Here is a 12,859-nt window from a genome sequence, read left to right as displayed (position 1 = left end):
CCACACATTCTGAGACTCCATAACCCAGAGGAAAGCTCTGTGGGCAAAATCCAGAAAAGATTGGCATTTAGGTGGCTATGAGAAATATAGCTTTGATCTAAGGCATAGTGGCTTCAGTAAGAACTCAGTAGGCAGACGTCCCTCCTTCAAGGATCTAGAAAATTAAGAGCAAGTAAAGTGAGTGCACAGAGCATTTACATTGCATTGTAACATAGGCTTATGTGTGTCTCTCCCACTAGACTTTAAGGTTGGTGAGAGCACATACTGAGCTTTAATTTCTGTATGTAGGGGCCTAAAATTGTGCCTGGCATATAGAAAACACAGAGTAAATATTTGTCATTAAATAAAGGAACTGGTCTCATGGAATTTAAGAGTGAGAAGGGAGTAAAGTTATCTTCTAGACTATATATCTTCAAATTTAACTGGACATCAGAATCACCTGAGGAGTGGGCATGGTGGGTGCTTTTAAAGAATACAGAATCTAAAATACATGGGGGACACACCCTTTACTCCCTCCAAGGGAGACAACTCAAAGTACCCTCCTAATCAGACTAAATACTTTCCCCTTAAGATCGGGAACGAGGCGAGGATGTCATCTCCTGCCACTTCCATTCGAAATAGAACTGGAGATTCTAGCAAGTGCAGACAAGAAAAGAAAAATAAACAAAAGATATTTAGATTGGAAAAGAAGATATAAAACTCTATTCACCAGTGCCATGAACTGTCTTCATAGAAAATCCCAAGGAATCCACAAATATTTCCTAGAACTAGTGAGTTAGCTTATCAAGGTCACAGGTTATAAGGTTAATACACAAAAATCAATCATATTTCTATGATACAAGCCATCAATAATTGGGAATTGAAATTTACATTTTCAAAAGCACCTCGTTAAAAAAAATACATAGTTATAAGACTAACAAAAATGTGTAGGATCTTAATGTTCAAAACTACAAAATGCTGATGAAAGAAATTGAAGATAATTTAAATGGAGATATTCATCATGTTCGTGGATTATAAAACTGAACGTTGTTACAATGCTAATCCTGCCCAAAGTGGTCCATAGATTCGGTGCCATCACAAAATATCAGTAGAAATTTTGTAGATATAGAACAGTCAAGATAATGTTGAAAAAGTAGCACAAAGTTGAAAGACTTGCCCCACTTGATTTCAAGACTCATTAGAAACCTATAGTAATCAGGACAGTGTGGTACTGGCAAAAGGACAGACACATAGATCATTGTAACAGAATAGTGAGTCTAGAAATACAGCCACACAAATAGGGTCAATTGATTTTTGACAAAGGGGCAAGATGATTAAATGGAGAAAATACTCTTTTCAATAAGTGCTGTTGGAGTAATTGGATATCCATGAACAAAAAGAACCTTAGTCCATACCTTGTACCTTATGCAAAACTGAACTCAAGGTGGATGATAGACCTAAATATAAAGTGTAAAACTATAAAACTTTTAGGAGATGACCTATGTGACATGGGATTAGGTAGAGTTAGATATGGTACCATGAGGATAATACATAAAGGAAAAATTGATAAATTAGATTTCATCAAAATCAAAACTGCTTTGTGAAGGACCATGGTAAGAGAATGAAAAGACATACCTCATATAAGGAGAAAAATATTTACAAATCACGTAACTGACAAGGGGTTTTATCCAGTATATATAAATGACACTTAAAACTCAACAATAAGCAAGGAAATGAACCATTAAGAAATAAGAAAATTTTTAAAATAGCATTTCAGTGGAATTAAATAGATGACATATAAGCACATAAAAAATGCTCAACATCATTAGTTATTAGGGAAATACAAATTAAAACTGTTATACACCATCTAAAATGACTTGAAACAGGGCACCTATGTGGCTCAGTTGGTTAAGCGCTGCCTTCAGCTCAGGTCATGATCCCAGGGCCCTGGGACGGAGTCCCGCATCGGGCTCCCTGCTCCACGGGGAGCCTGCTTCCCCCTCTCCCCCTGCCTGTAGCTCCCCCTGCTTGTGCTCTCTATCTCTCTGTCAAATAAATAAATAAAATCTTTAAAAAAAATAAAACGACTTGAAACAAAGCAAAGCAACAAAAACCTAGCAATGTCAAGTCCTGGAATGGACGGAAAACAACTGGAATGCTCATATATTGCTGTTGGGAGTACTATTTCAAAAGCAGTTTGGCAGTTTCTTTTCTTTTCCTTTTTTATTGAGGTATAACTGACATATAACATTATACAGTTTCAGGTGCACCATAAAATGGGCAGTTTCTTAAATAGGTAAACATACACTTATCACAGGATCCAACAATCCCTGTCCTATGGATTTACCTAAGTGAAATGATAACTTGCATTCCCACAAAAACCTGTAGGCCAATATTACTGTAGTTCTATTCATGATTATCCCAAACTGGAAATAACCTAAACTTCCTTCAACTGGTGAATGAATAAACGACCTGTAGCACATTCATACAATAAAAGGAATAAACCACAGATGTACTCAACAACCCAGATGAATCTCACTTGCAAATGCTAACTGAAGGAAACCAGACTTCAGAGGTTACAGACCATATGATTTCACTGAGATGACATTCTTGAAAAGACAAAACTGTAGAGGCAAAGAATGCATCACTGGTGGCCAGAGGTTAGGGTTAAGGGGAGAGCTTGACTACAAGGGGTAACAACACTTCTGGAGATAGTACCATGCATTTATCAAAATTTGCAGAGCTGTTCCTTTAAAATTTTACTGTACATGAATCTTTAAAAGGCACATCATTAGCCATCAGGGAAATGCAAATCAGAACTACAATGAGATACCACTTCTCACCCACTAGGATGGTCCAACTTAAAAAATGGCAAATAACAAGTGCTGGCAAGGACGTGGATACCACTGGAACCCTCATACATGGCTGGGGAGACTATAAAATGGTGCTGCTGTTTTGGGAACCAGAGTGGCAGTTCCTTAAAATGTTAAACATAGAGTTACCGTGTGACCCAGCAAACCTAGTGCTAGATATATATTCCAGAGAAATAAAAACACACATCTACATAAAAACCTATACATGAATATTCATAGCAGCATTATTCATAACTGCCAACAAGCGGAAACAGCCCAAATATCCATCAACTGATAAATGGATGAGCAAAATGCGATGCTATATTCATACCATCGGATATTATTTGTCCCTGAAAAGGAATGAAGTACTGATGACATGGATGAACCTTGAAAACATTATGCTAAGTGAAAGAAACCAGTCACAATTGGCAAATCTATAAAAAGTAGATAAATCTATAGAAAAGCTATATAAAAATCTGTAGAAAGTAGATTAGCAGTTGCCAGGGGCTGGGGCTTGGGAGAAAGAAGAGGATGAGTGCTAATAGGCATAGCATTTCTATTTGGGGTGATCAAAATCAGTTCTAAAAATTGATTGTGGTGATAGTTGTACAACCGGTGAGTACACTAAAAACCATTAAATCGTATATTTTAAATGGGTGAATTGTACGCTATATGAATGGTATATCTTAAAGGAGCTTTTTAAAAAGCGGAGATCATTAAAGCAAAATTAAAAAATAAAGGGGGTTTTTAAGTCACTATCTCAGAGACACCCTTGTCTCCAAGCAGTTCAGCCTTCCCACCACTGCCTTCAACCAACCAGGGTTCTTCCTGCAGTCTGCAAGCCAGGCGCCCAGAACAGCTGACAAACTGATGACCTGGGGGCCCCTTAGGACCTACAAACTCTTCTTTCTTGGCCTTTAGAGGATTTAAAAGATTTTAAAACTTGGTAACCAACATTTTAACATGAGAACAGTTCACAGTAAACGTGGATTTCTGGCTTCTCCGGAAAAAACAAAATGAAAAAAATCCAACTCGAGGACCACACCGGATCTGCATTTCCCACATGGAAAAATGAGACTGCCCTCTTCAGGGTATGATGCCCTTCCTCATTTGCCCCTGTACGCCCAGCCTAAATTATTTCTTTGTCACTTCTTTTTAATACCTTAGGGACATCTGAGTCTTTCAATGCCTGCTCAGACCTTTCCCTGACCAGTTAAATCAGAATCTCCTGGTGCGGGTGGGGGTGGGGCTGGGGGCTGGGGCACAGGCCTAATAATAAAAAACAAAACAAAAATCCAACTTCCTAGGTGACTCCAATTTGTATCTAGGGAGGCAAGCCACTGGGCTAATCTGCTCATTCAATTCAAGAAAAGGTTTTAGTATCCAGTAATGGTTTAATGGCCTCTCAGACAACTTTTGTTTTTCAAGCATTGCCTCAATGAGTAAATGGTGTGGAAATTAAAGGTGAAACTAAAAGACTGGTTTTGGTTAGCTGAACCTTTCACTTGATTTTCCCATCAGAGTGGGTGGTTGTTTGGACCTCAAGGTAACTGTCATTTCTATAACTAGTCATATTAGAAGATTTTGTAATCATTGTAACAAGCATGGACAAGTCATGATGCCTTTACACCTTGACATGGCTCCTCTCTGTTGTTTTTAAACAGCAAGATTTTTAATCAATGAATTTGAGCTGCTATTGAGACCTTCTATGGGTTCTGGCAATGTCACTGGGGTTGACAAGTACAAGAAGTTAACAGTGGCTTTTTGAGAGGTCATGCGTGGCCAAAACAGCAAGACATGTGTTGGCAGCCATTGATAAAGATGGGTGGAATGAATTGACAAGACATTTGCTTCTCATCATGGGCAGTTGAGATGGAAGGTTTGGAGACATTCTGCAGTGGGGCTGTCCTCTTCCCGAGTTTTTTGTTAAGCCATCCCTCGACAGTTCACAGAAGGCTCTGGGTAAAGAAAACATGGGTTAGGCAAGAACAGCCCCCTCCCACCTCGTGGGCCTGTCCTTCCAAGGTTCCCTTGAACTTCACTGCTTCAGAGACCCCAGACTCCCCTCTCCTCTCCACCCCTTGGAAAGGACGCGCGCAGCGTGGCTAGAACCCTGGGCCCCGGCTGGGACTAAGGGGGCACCATGGGGATAAGGCCGGCGGCCGCACCCGGACAGGCGGGGCGTCCACTGCACCTGCAAACCGCGCGCCTCCGCCTGGGCCCCCCTGCACTCCCGCAGTCCAGCCCACCCGGGAGAGGCTGCCTGCCGGGTCGCAGTGGGGAGGGGGGTCGGCGGCGGCGAGCAGGGAGACCCCGCGCGAGGCAGGGGAGGGGGGCGCGGCGGGCGGCGGTACTGTCCAGGGGGAGGCGGGCGGAGGGAAGGCGCTGCCGCCGCTGCGGCTGCCGCCTCTCCGGCGGCGACACAGACGCCGGGAGCGGCCGAGGCGGTGAGTCGCAGCGCCTTCCCTCCGATTCTCTGGAGCCAGGGCACATCGGAGTTGCGGCCGGGGCGGGTGTGCGGGGGGCCGGCAGCGCCGGGAGCGGCTGCTGGGGGGACCCGAGCGCTCGGGGCCGGGCGGGCGCAGGGGAAGGGGAGAGCGAGGAGCCGCGCGGTCCTGGGGACCCGGTCCCCGCAGCCATTCCCGGTGCAGCTCACCCGGTCAGTACCCTTGTCCTGCCCTCAGTGCCTCTGAGGGAAAAGAAAACAAAGCCAAAGCCCCCGAGGATGGGTGGCAGGAAAGGAGAGAGCAACTTTGGCGACCGACGCGCTGAGGCGCGCGGGGCAGGCAGAATGGGGGCGCGCTGGGTCGGAAGGGGGCGTTCGTGCGCCTGGTGGCCCGGGGACCTCGGGAGCAACCCTTCAGGGCGGGGGTTGGGGTCGAGGGCACTCGCTGGTTCCCGGGCCTGCAGAGTCGGCCCCGAGAGGCTACAGGAGGCGTGTGTGGGGTGTGGGGACCAGGGGAGGGGGCTTTGGGAACCACCGAAGGCGGTAGTTGAACCCAGAGGAGGAAGTAGCATGCATTTGGGACTCAGGACCTGAAAGATTTGCGTCTCTTGCCCTCAGGGACTCTGGAAGGGGTGTGCTGGGGAGATGTGTTTGAGTGTTTTTCAGTGCATACCGATTTATTTTTAGCTCCCAGAGAAGCAGGATGTGCAAAGTGGGTTGTATCAGCCCGGGAGGGGCAGGAGGTCTCCCTGTCCGCAGGAAATACACAAGTTTCTTGCTGCAGATGCTTGCTTTAACTTTACAGCCCGGAGAAAGCAAGCCGTTTGGCTCTCGGAAGATCTCCCGCCAGGGCCACTTTCCTCCTGCCGGTCTGTCTGAAGCTGCAGGCCAGGCCGGTCAAGTGTGCTTCTGTTCTTAAACGCTAGTCCCGAATGATGGTACGCGTTCTGTTCGTAGGGCGGCTAGTGTGAAACACAGAAGTAGGGTTGCCAAGGTCTCGCTTGCTGAGTAGGAAACCACACAGGCTTGCTCAAAGTTTTCCTAGCTTTGTCTGCTTTAAAAATAACAGACTTAAGCAGCTGTATTATCAAGAGCAGGATTCTAGGTCCGGGTTTCTCAGACCTAATTGGCTATGCTTGTGAGGTTTTTCACTGTCTGGGAGATGCCTGTGTTTTCAGGTCAAATGCAGGGTGCAGGGACTGCAAAGGAGAAGGGGGTGGTGTGATGGTGGGAGTGTGGGTATATGGGAGGGGGACCACTGGGAGCTAAGTACAGATCTGGGGAGGGGCTTCCTTCAGAGGAGGAGCCTCAAGAAACTGAAACCCCAATGTTCAGGTGCCTAAGTCAGACCCCTGGAAATTCCCTCCGGAGTCTCCCCCATTTTAACCAGTCAGCACCAGTCCTGAGGACACACTGCCTCTCTGTAAGTGTGCTAGGTGAGGGGGCTGTGCCGCCAAACTGCTGGATGTGAGTTCTGGCTGGGATGTAAGTAGCTCTGCGACCTTGGGCTCCTTAACTTCTCTGTTTCCTGATCTGTGGCATGGGGTTGATAATAGGTACCAAACGTATCTCAGGTTTGTTGTGAAGATAAAACGAATTAGTACACAGAAAGCACTTCACACAGTGCCTTGTCATTAACAAGTGCTGCAGAAATGTGAGCTCTTAATCGTTGTTGTTATATGCCCCCTTCTCGCTGCTTCGACCGTCACTGATGCAGTTCATGTCCGTATCACTTGCCTGAATTGCTCCAGTTGCCTTCACACCGGGCTCCTTGCTCTGAATCAGGACACTCTTGCTCCAGCCCATTTTCCAAACTGCAACTAGAATGCTCGGTTGGAAAACAAAAATCTACACCAGTCACGCTGCTTCATTTCCTTCAGAGGTTTTCCGTGGCTTTCAGGATAGAGTTCGGACTCCAGGGAATTTCATGACCTCACCCTCGTTTCCTCCCCAACCTCATCTCCCCAGCCTCTCCCTGTATAGCTTCAGCTCCTCCCACCCTTCCTCGTCTGGGTAACTCCTGTGAATTTTTCCCTACTCATCTGCAGCAACACTGCCTGCCAGCAGACCTCTTGGCAGCCCACACCCCACCCTCCCAGCTAACTGAGCTGTGCTTGCTTCCTGTGACCATATTACCTACCCCCCCACTCTGCATACCCCTCCCAGTGCCCTCCATCATCATCTATGTCTCAGTCTTCCTCACCTGCAAGCGCCTTGAGAGATGGATTGTGTCAGTAAATGTTTGTTAAATTAATAAATGAACGTCAAGCAAAGTTCAGTCCTTTTCACGAAAGGCAGAAACAAACATGCAGAATGATAGAAGGACCAAACCAATCTTTAGTGTAATACTGTACAATAAAAAACTTTGGGAGATATTAAGGAATCAGAAGTTGGTCAAAAGCAATGTGGCACACTATCTTGGAACCATTTCAGAGGTTTTGTTTTTTTTTTTAATTGTAAAGGGTCAGACTAATAATGGGGAAATGGAGTGATTTGAACTCTTCCCTTCCTTCCCTCATGAAAAGGTGGGTCATCTCACATTTGGCTGTGAGGGTGGAGGTCCAGCTCTTTTGAAGTGGCTGTGCAGTGAATTTGGTCCTGAAGGCAGAGGTGAATGTTATCACACGCAGGGGCTTTGTAGATCTTCCTTGGATTGTGGCTTCCCCTGGAGCGTGGATTTCAGCTTGTCCTGGGACTGGTATGAAGAGGAGGAACTATGCCACCATCAAAGCTCCTCTGTTACATTTCAGGCAATTCAGTATGTTCTGTAGGTGCATTTCTGTCTGAGGCAGTATTTCCAAACATTCCATTACTGGGCTTTCAGGAGCCTTGTGGAGGGAGCTAAGATGGTGCCCATTTCTCTGGGAACATCTCAGCATCTGATTTCAAGGCTCCAGAGCAGGGAGTTTTGTACAGCTGAGGAATCAAAAATGCTTTTTTCATTTTTTAAGGGTTGTAAACAAAACAAATTAAAATACAAAGAAGAATATGTAATGGAGACCATGACTAAGATACTTACTACCTAGTTCTTTATAGAAAAATGTTGCCAACTGCTATTCTGGAGCTGAGACCGTTGGTTTCATTTTTCTTGTCATCTTTGATTGATTGGTAATGGCTTCCTGGAGAGCTGGGTTGACTAGGAATCCAAAGCTGGATCCAGGCTCAGCAGGGAAGAGTTCTGTGGTCAACTAGTGATGTTTGTCAGGGCATGGGATTAGAAAGTGGTGGCCTACAATTTTTGTTCTTACCATCCTTCTATCTTTATCACCATGAAAGAGAGTATCATTGAAGGATAATGAAGGCAGAAATCAGGGACAGAACACATGAGTTAAAAGTCAACCTTAGAAGAAGCCAGGAAATTTCTACCACTACCATACACTATCACCACCTTTAACATTAGTAGCTTCCATTTATCCAGTGTGTACTATGTTTGTACATAAGGATCCCATTTAAACTTTGTAATAATTTTTTTCAGGAGATACTTATTATATTTAAGACTCAATTTTGTTGCAGGTGTAAAATAACTTTAAGTAAAAAAAAAAAAAGGAACATTATTTTGGCTTTTATAACTCCTCAGTCCAGGGGAAGATACATCAGGTATGGCTTGATCCAGGGCTTAAGCATCATTACCAGGGCCTGATCTCTCTCTCCATATTTCTTGGTTTGCTTTCTTGAAGTTGGCACCATTTTTAGGTTCCATTTCATTGTGGGCTTAAATGCAGCCAGAAAGGGAGAAACTCTATCCCGGCATCACTTGCAATGCTGTGGCTTTATTGGCTTTGATTGGGTCCAGCTCCTCTTCCTGTGGCTGCAGTGCCACACATTAGTAGAGCTTGGGCTTGATCAGGTTTTATCCCTGAGCCATAGCTAAGAGGCAGGTAGCAGGGTAGTTCTCCAGGAGAACGTTGTTGGAGAACATTGTTATACTGTCACCAGGAGATGGGCCAATGGATGATGGATTGAAAAGGAACAGATGTCCACCATAGTACTGCTAGCATTCCCCCTTCATAGAGGAGGGAAACAGGTTCAGGGACACTCCGTAACTTGCCCAAGGACACATGGCTAGTAAACAGTGGAGTTCTAATTTGAAACCCACAGTTTATATGCTTAGTAGAATTACTTGTGAACAGAACAATTTTTTTTAAGTAGGCTCCATGCCCAACATGGGGCTGGAACTCTTGACCCTGAGATTAAGCATCTCATGCTCTGCCAACTGAGCCGGCCAGGTGCCCTGTGAACAGAACAATTTAGAGTGAGCTTAGTAAAAAGCTCCAATCTATTGTATCTGAAAGTATAGCTAACTAACTTCAAGAAGTGCTAAGTACTGGCTGGCTAGAGGAGATGAGGAAAAGAAAGACATAGACTTCTTTGGCTGGATTTTTACTCACATTTTCAACCAATATTTTTTTTTAGCAGTTTCCACATGTTCAACGTGTGTTAAGTTCTAGTGATACAAGATGAATAAGATCTAGTCCCCTACCTTTAAGAAATTTATATTCCATGAGAAAGTGCAAGACATAATTGGAGGACAGGTTGACTGGAATGAGGACTGTGTGCGGGCAGGTGCAGGAGCAGAGCCCCCTCGATGGGGACAGGGACCTCCCAGTTTGTTTCCTGACACATCCCCACTACAGTGCTTTGTGGGATAGGCAAGCAATAAGTGCTTCTCGAATATGCTATTTTTTTCTTATTGTGGCTAAATACAAATAACACAACATTTACTATGTGAGCCATTTTTAAGTGTCAAGTTCTGTCGCATGGAGGACATTCACATTGTTGTGCCCCTCTCACCACCATCGGTCTCCAGAACTTTTTCATCTTTCCAAACGGAAACTGTAGACGCAGTATACAAAAACTGTCCCTCCCCCGCTCTCCCCAGCCCCAGGCAACCACCATTCATTCTACTTTCTGTCTGTAGGACTTTGACTACTCTAGGTACTTTGTGTTAAGGGGAATCATACAACATTTGTCATTTTGTGACTGGTTTATTTCACTTAGCATATTGTCTTCACGACTCACCCATGTTGTAGTGTGTGTCCAAAGTCCCTTTCTTTTTAAAACCGAATAATAGTCCATTGTATGTATACACCACATTTTGTTTATCCATTCATTTGTCAGTGGGCACTCGAGCTGCTTCCCTCCTTTGGCTATTGTGAGTAATGCTGTTGTGAACACTGATGCACACATATCTGTTCAAGTCCCTGTTTTCAGTTCTTTTGGGTATATGCCCAGAAGTGAAGTTGCTGGATCATATGGTAGTTTTGTTTAATTTTTCGAGAAACTGCTGTACTGTTTTCTACAGCAGCTACCATTTCACATGCCTATCAGCAAGGCACATGGGCTCCAATTCCTTCACATCCTTTGCCAACACTAGCTATTTTCAGGGTTGTTTTTTGTTTTTTAATGTAATAACCATCCCAGTGGGTGTGAAATGTTTAATATAGTCTCAAAAGTAGATTGGGATCGAATTGTGAGGGACAGTAGTAGAGCCTGAATTTCATTCAGAGGAACTGTTGAGTATTTGTTGCCCTGTGGCACTGGTGTGATCACTGCCTCACATTAGAGAGAGAGTGAAGAGAAGAAAGACAACAGAGGAGTTAGGGGGCTCTTTTAATTATTCAGATGAAAGAGAACCTAATGGCTTTCTCCACATGTATACAACCGAGGACCACGCTACATGGTACTGGACTTGGGGAGGAAAGGTAAATGCAGCACCGAGCTACCTCCTGACCAAGGATGGCACAGACAAGTTGACTGCTGTTGGTAATAATAACAACTATGACGGCAAATGCCCTGATGCACTTTCTGTGAACACAGCAGTGTTCTAACGTTCATTGAATTGATTCTGAGAAGTCCTTTAGAGGGTTTATCAGCCAGGGTCCCACAAGGAGGCAGATGACACACTCCTAGAGTCTGCCTGAAGAAAGTTTGGTGAGGGGACTATTTACAAAGACGTGGTTAGCGTTAAGGGAAATCGCCAAGAGTGGCCAGCAATGCAGGTTAAGGCTTCACTACCTCAGCCCTGAGAGGGTGATGTGAGAGAGCAGTTTCTGGAATGGCTCTTTAGTAGAGGAATGCACGCCAAACTGTGGCCTGGCACAGAGGCATCCAGGTGAGTGAGTCCCTAACCACTCTTTTCTCCCTTCTCTGTTCTCTACTGGTGGCTCCCGACTGGCCCACCTAACCAGAAGCCAGAGGGCAAGAACACTTGTTGGTGTAAGGGCTCGCCTGCATGGAGAAATCAGCCTCCCAGGGCTGAGAGTGGAGTGGGGAAGGGAGGAGGCTGGATGTGGAGAGGAAAGCAGAGAGGACCCAGCAGGAGGAGGGAGCACTATGATAATCCTTATTTCACAGGTGAAGGAACTAAAGCATCAACACTAATAAGTTGTGGGGCTGGGATTTGAACCCAGCCAGGAACACTTCCACTGTACATCCAGTCAGATCTGGAATGTTAGATTTTCCCCAAACCTGGGTGTTTTGATTCTTTGGGAATAATCTGATTTGTACCAACTTCGCTTGGCTGTCAAAATATAGAGTAAGTTACTGCTCAGAATTTGCTCCCCCCCCCACCCCCGCCAAATGACGTGTATTTCATATGTAGGTTTCATAGCCGAATGATTATATTTAGATCAAAAAAATCTTTTCTATATAATTGGTGGGGGTGACAGTATATCCTTGAAACACATGTGAGAAAGATATAAGTTTGTTTTGTTTTGCTTTTAGTTGAAAGCTCCAAAGGAGTTGACAATGTAACTTGGCTGCTTAAAACATTAATGAGACCTTGGGCGATGTTAGAAGAAGAGTGTCCAGAACAAGGGAGATGGTATTTCTCTCTGTGCTATTTTGGCAGGAGGGAATGAATGCAGAAAGCAGTGTCTTGTGAGGGGGAGCCCACCTCCCCCAAGGCATGACTGAAGGGCTCTCTAGCCAGAAAAGGTTCTGTGGGAATCCAATTATTGTGGTCTACAAATACACGAAGCATTGCATCAGAGAAAAGATCTATTCTGGGGTCAGAAGTCGGCCCCCGGTACAGAGTGGGCTGCATTGGAAGGCCTCATATTTTCCATGCCTGGAGGTTGTGAAGCTGAGGCCAGGGGTGAGCGATGTGGCTGAGGGCTTATTTTAGTTTCCTGTGGCCTCTATAACAACTTACCACAAACTGGGTGGCTTAAAATAACAGAAATATATGTTCTCACTGTTCTGGAGGCCAGAAGTCCAGAATCAAGGTATGAGCATGGCCAAGCCTCCAGAGGCTTCGGGGGAGAATTTTTGCTGGTCCAGTCCGGCGGCTGGTGGCTGTCAGCATTTTGGGGCTCGAGGCTACATCACACCCATCTCGGCTTCCATGGTCACGTGGCCTCCTATCTCCAGGTGTCTCTTATAAGGACAGTTAGCATCTGCTTTAGGGTTCACCTGGGTAATCCAGGGTTATTTTACTTTGAGATTCTTAACTTAATGACCTCTGCAAAGATCCTTTTTCCAAATAAGATCACATTCACCTATTCCCAGGGTTAGGCGGTGGACGTGTCTTTTGGGGGGCCACCGTTCACCCCACTGCAGGGCTCATGAGGGTACCCTGCAA

The 12,859-nt window shown here is 45.1% G+C and overlaps 1 protein-coding gene across 1 annotated transcript in view; it reads left to right on the top strand.

Moving 5' to 3' along the window:
* The first annotated feature begins 5,226 nt into the window (after positions 1-5,226).
* NCALD (neurocalcin delta) overlaps positions 5,227-12,859 on the top strand; it is a 373,105-nt gene continuing 365,472 nt past the window's right edge. Inside the window, exon 1 of the mRNA XM_027622109.2 lies at positions 5,227-5,278. The gene's annotated coding sequence lies outside the window, so the exon portion shown is untranslated. The remainder of the gene's footprint in view (positions 5,279-12,859) is intronic.

The sequence above is a fragment of the Zalophus californianus genome, chromosome 4 (genome assembly GCF_009762305.2).
Source record: "Zalophus californianus isolate mZalCal1 chromosome 4, mZalCal1.pri.v2, whole genome shotgun sequence".
In the NCBI taxonomy this organism is placed as follows: Eukaryota; Metazoa; Chordata; class Mammalia; order Carnivora; family Otariidae; genus Zalophus; species Zalophus californianus.
This window is presented reverse-complemented; position numbering and strand designations above follow the sequence as displayed.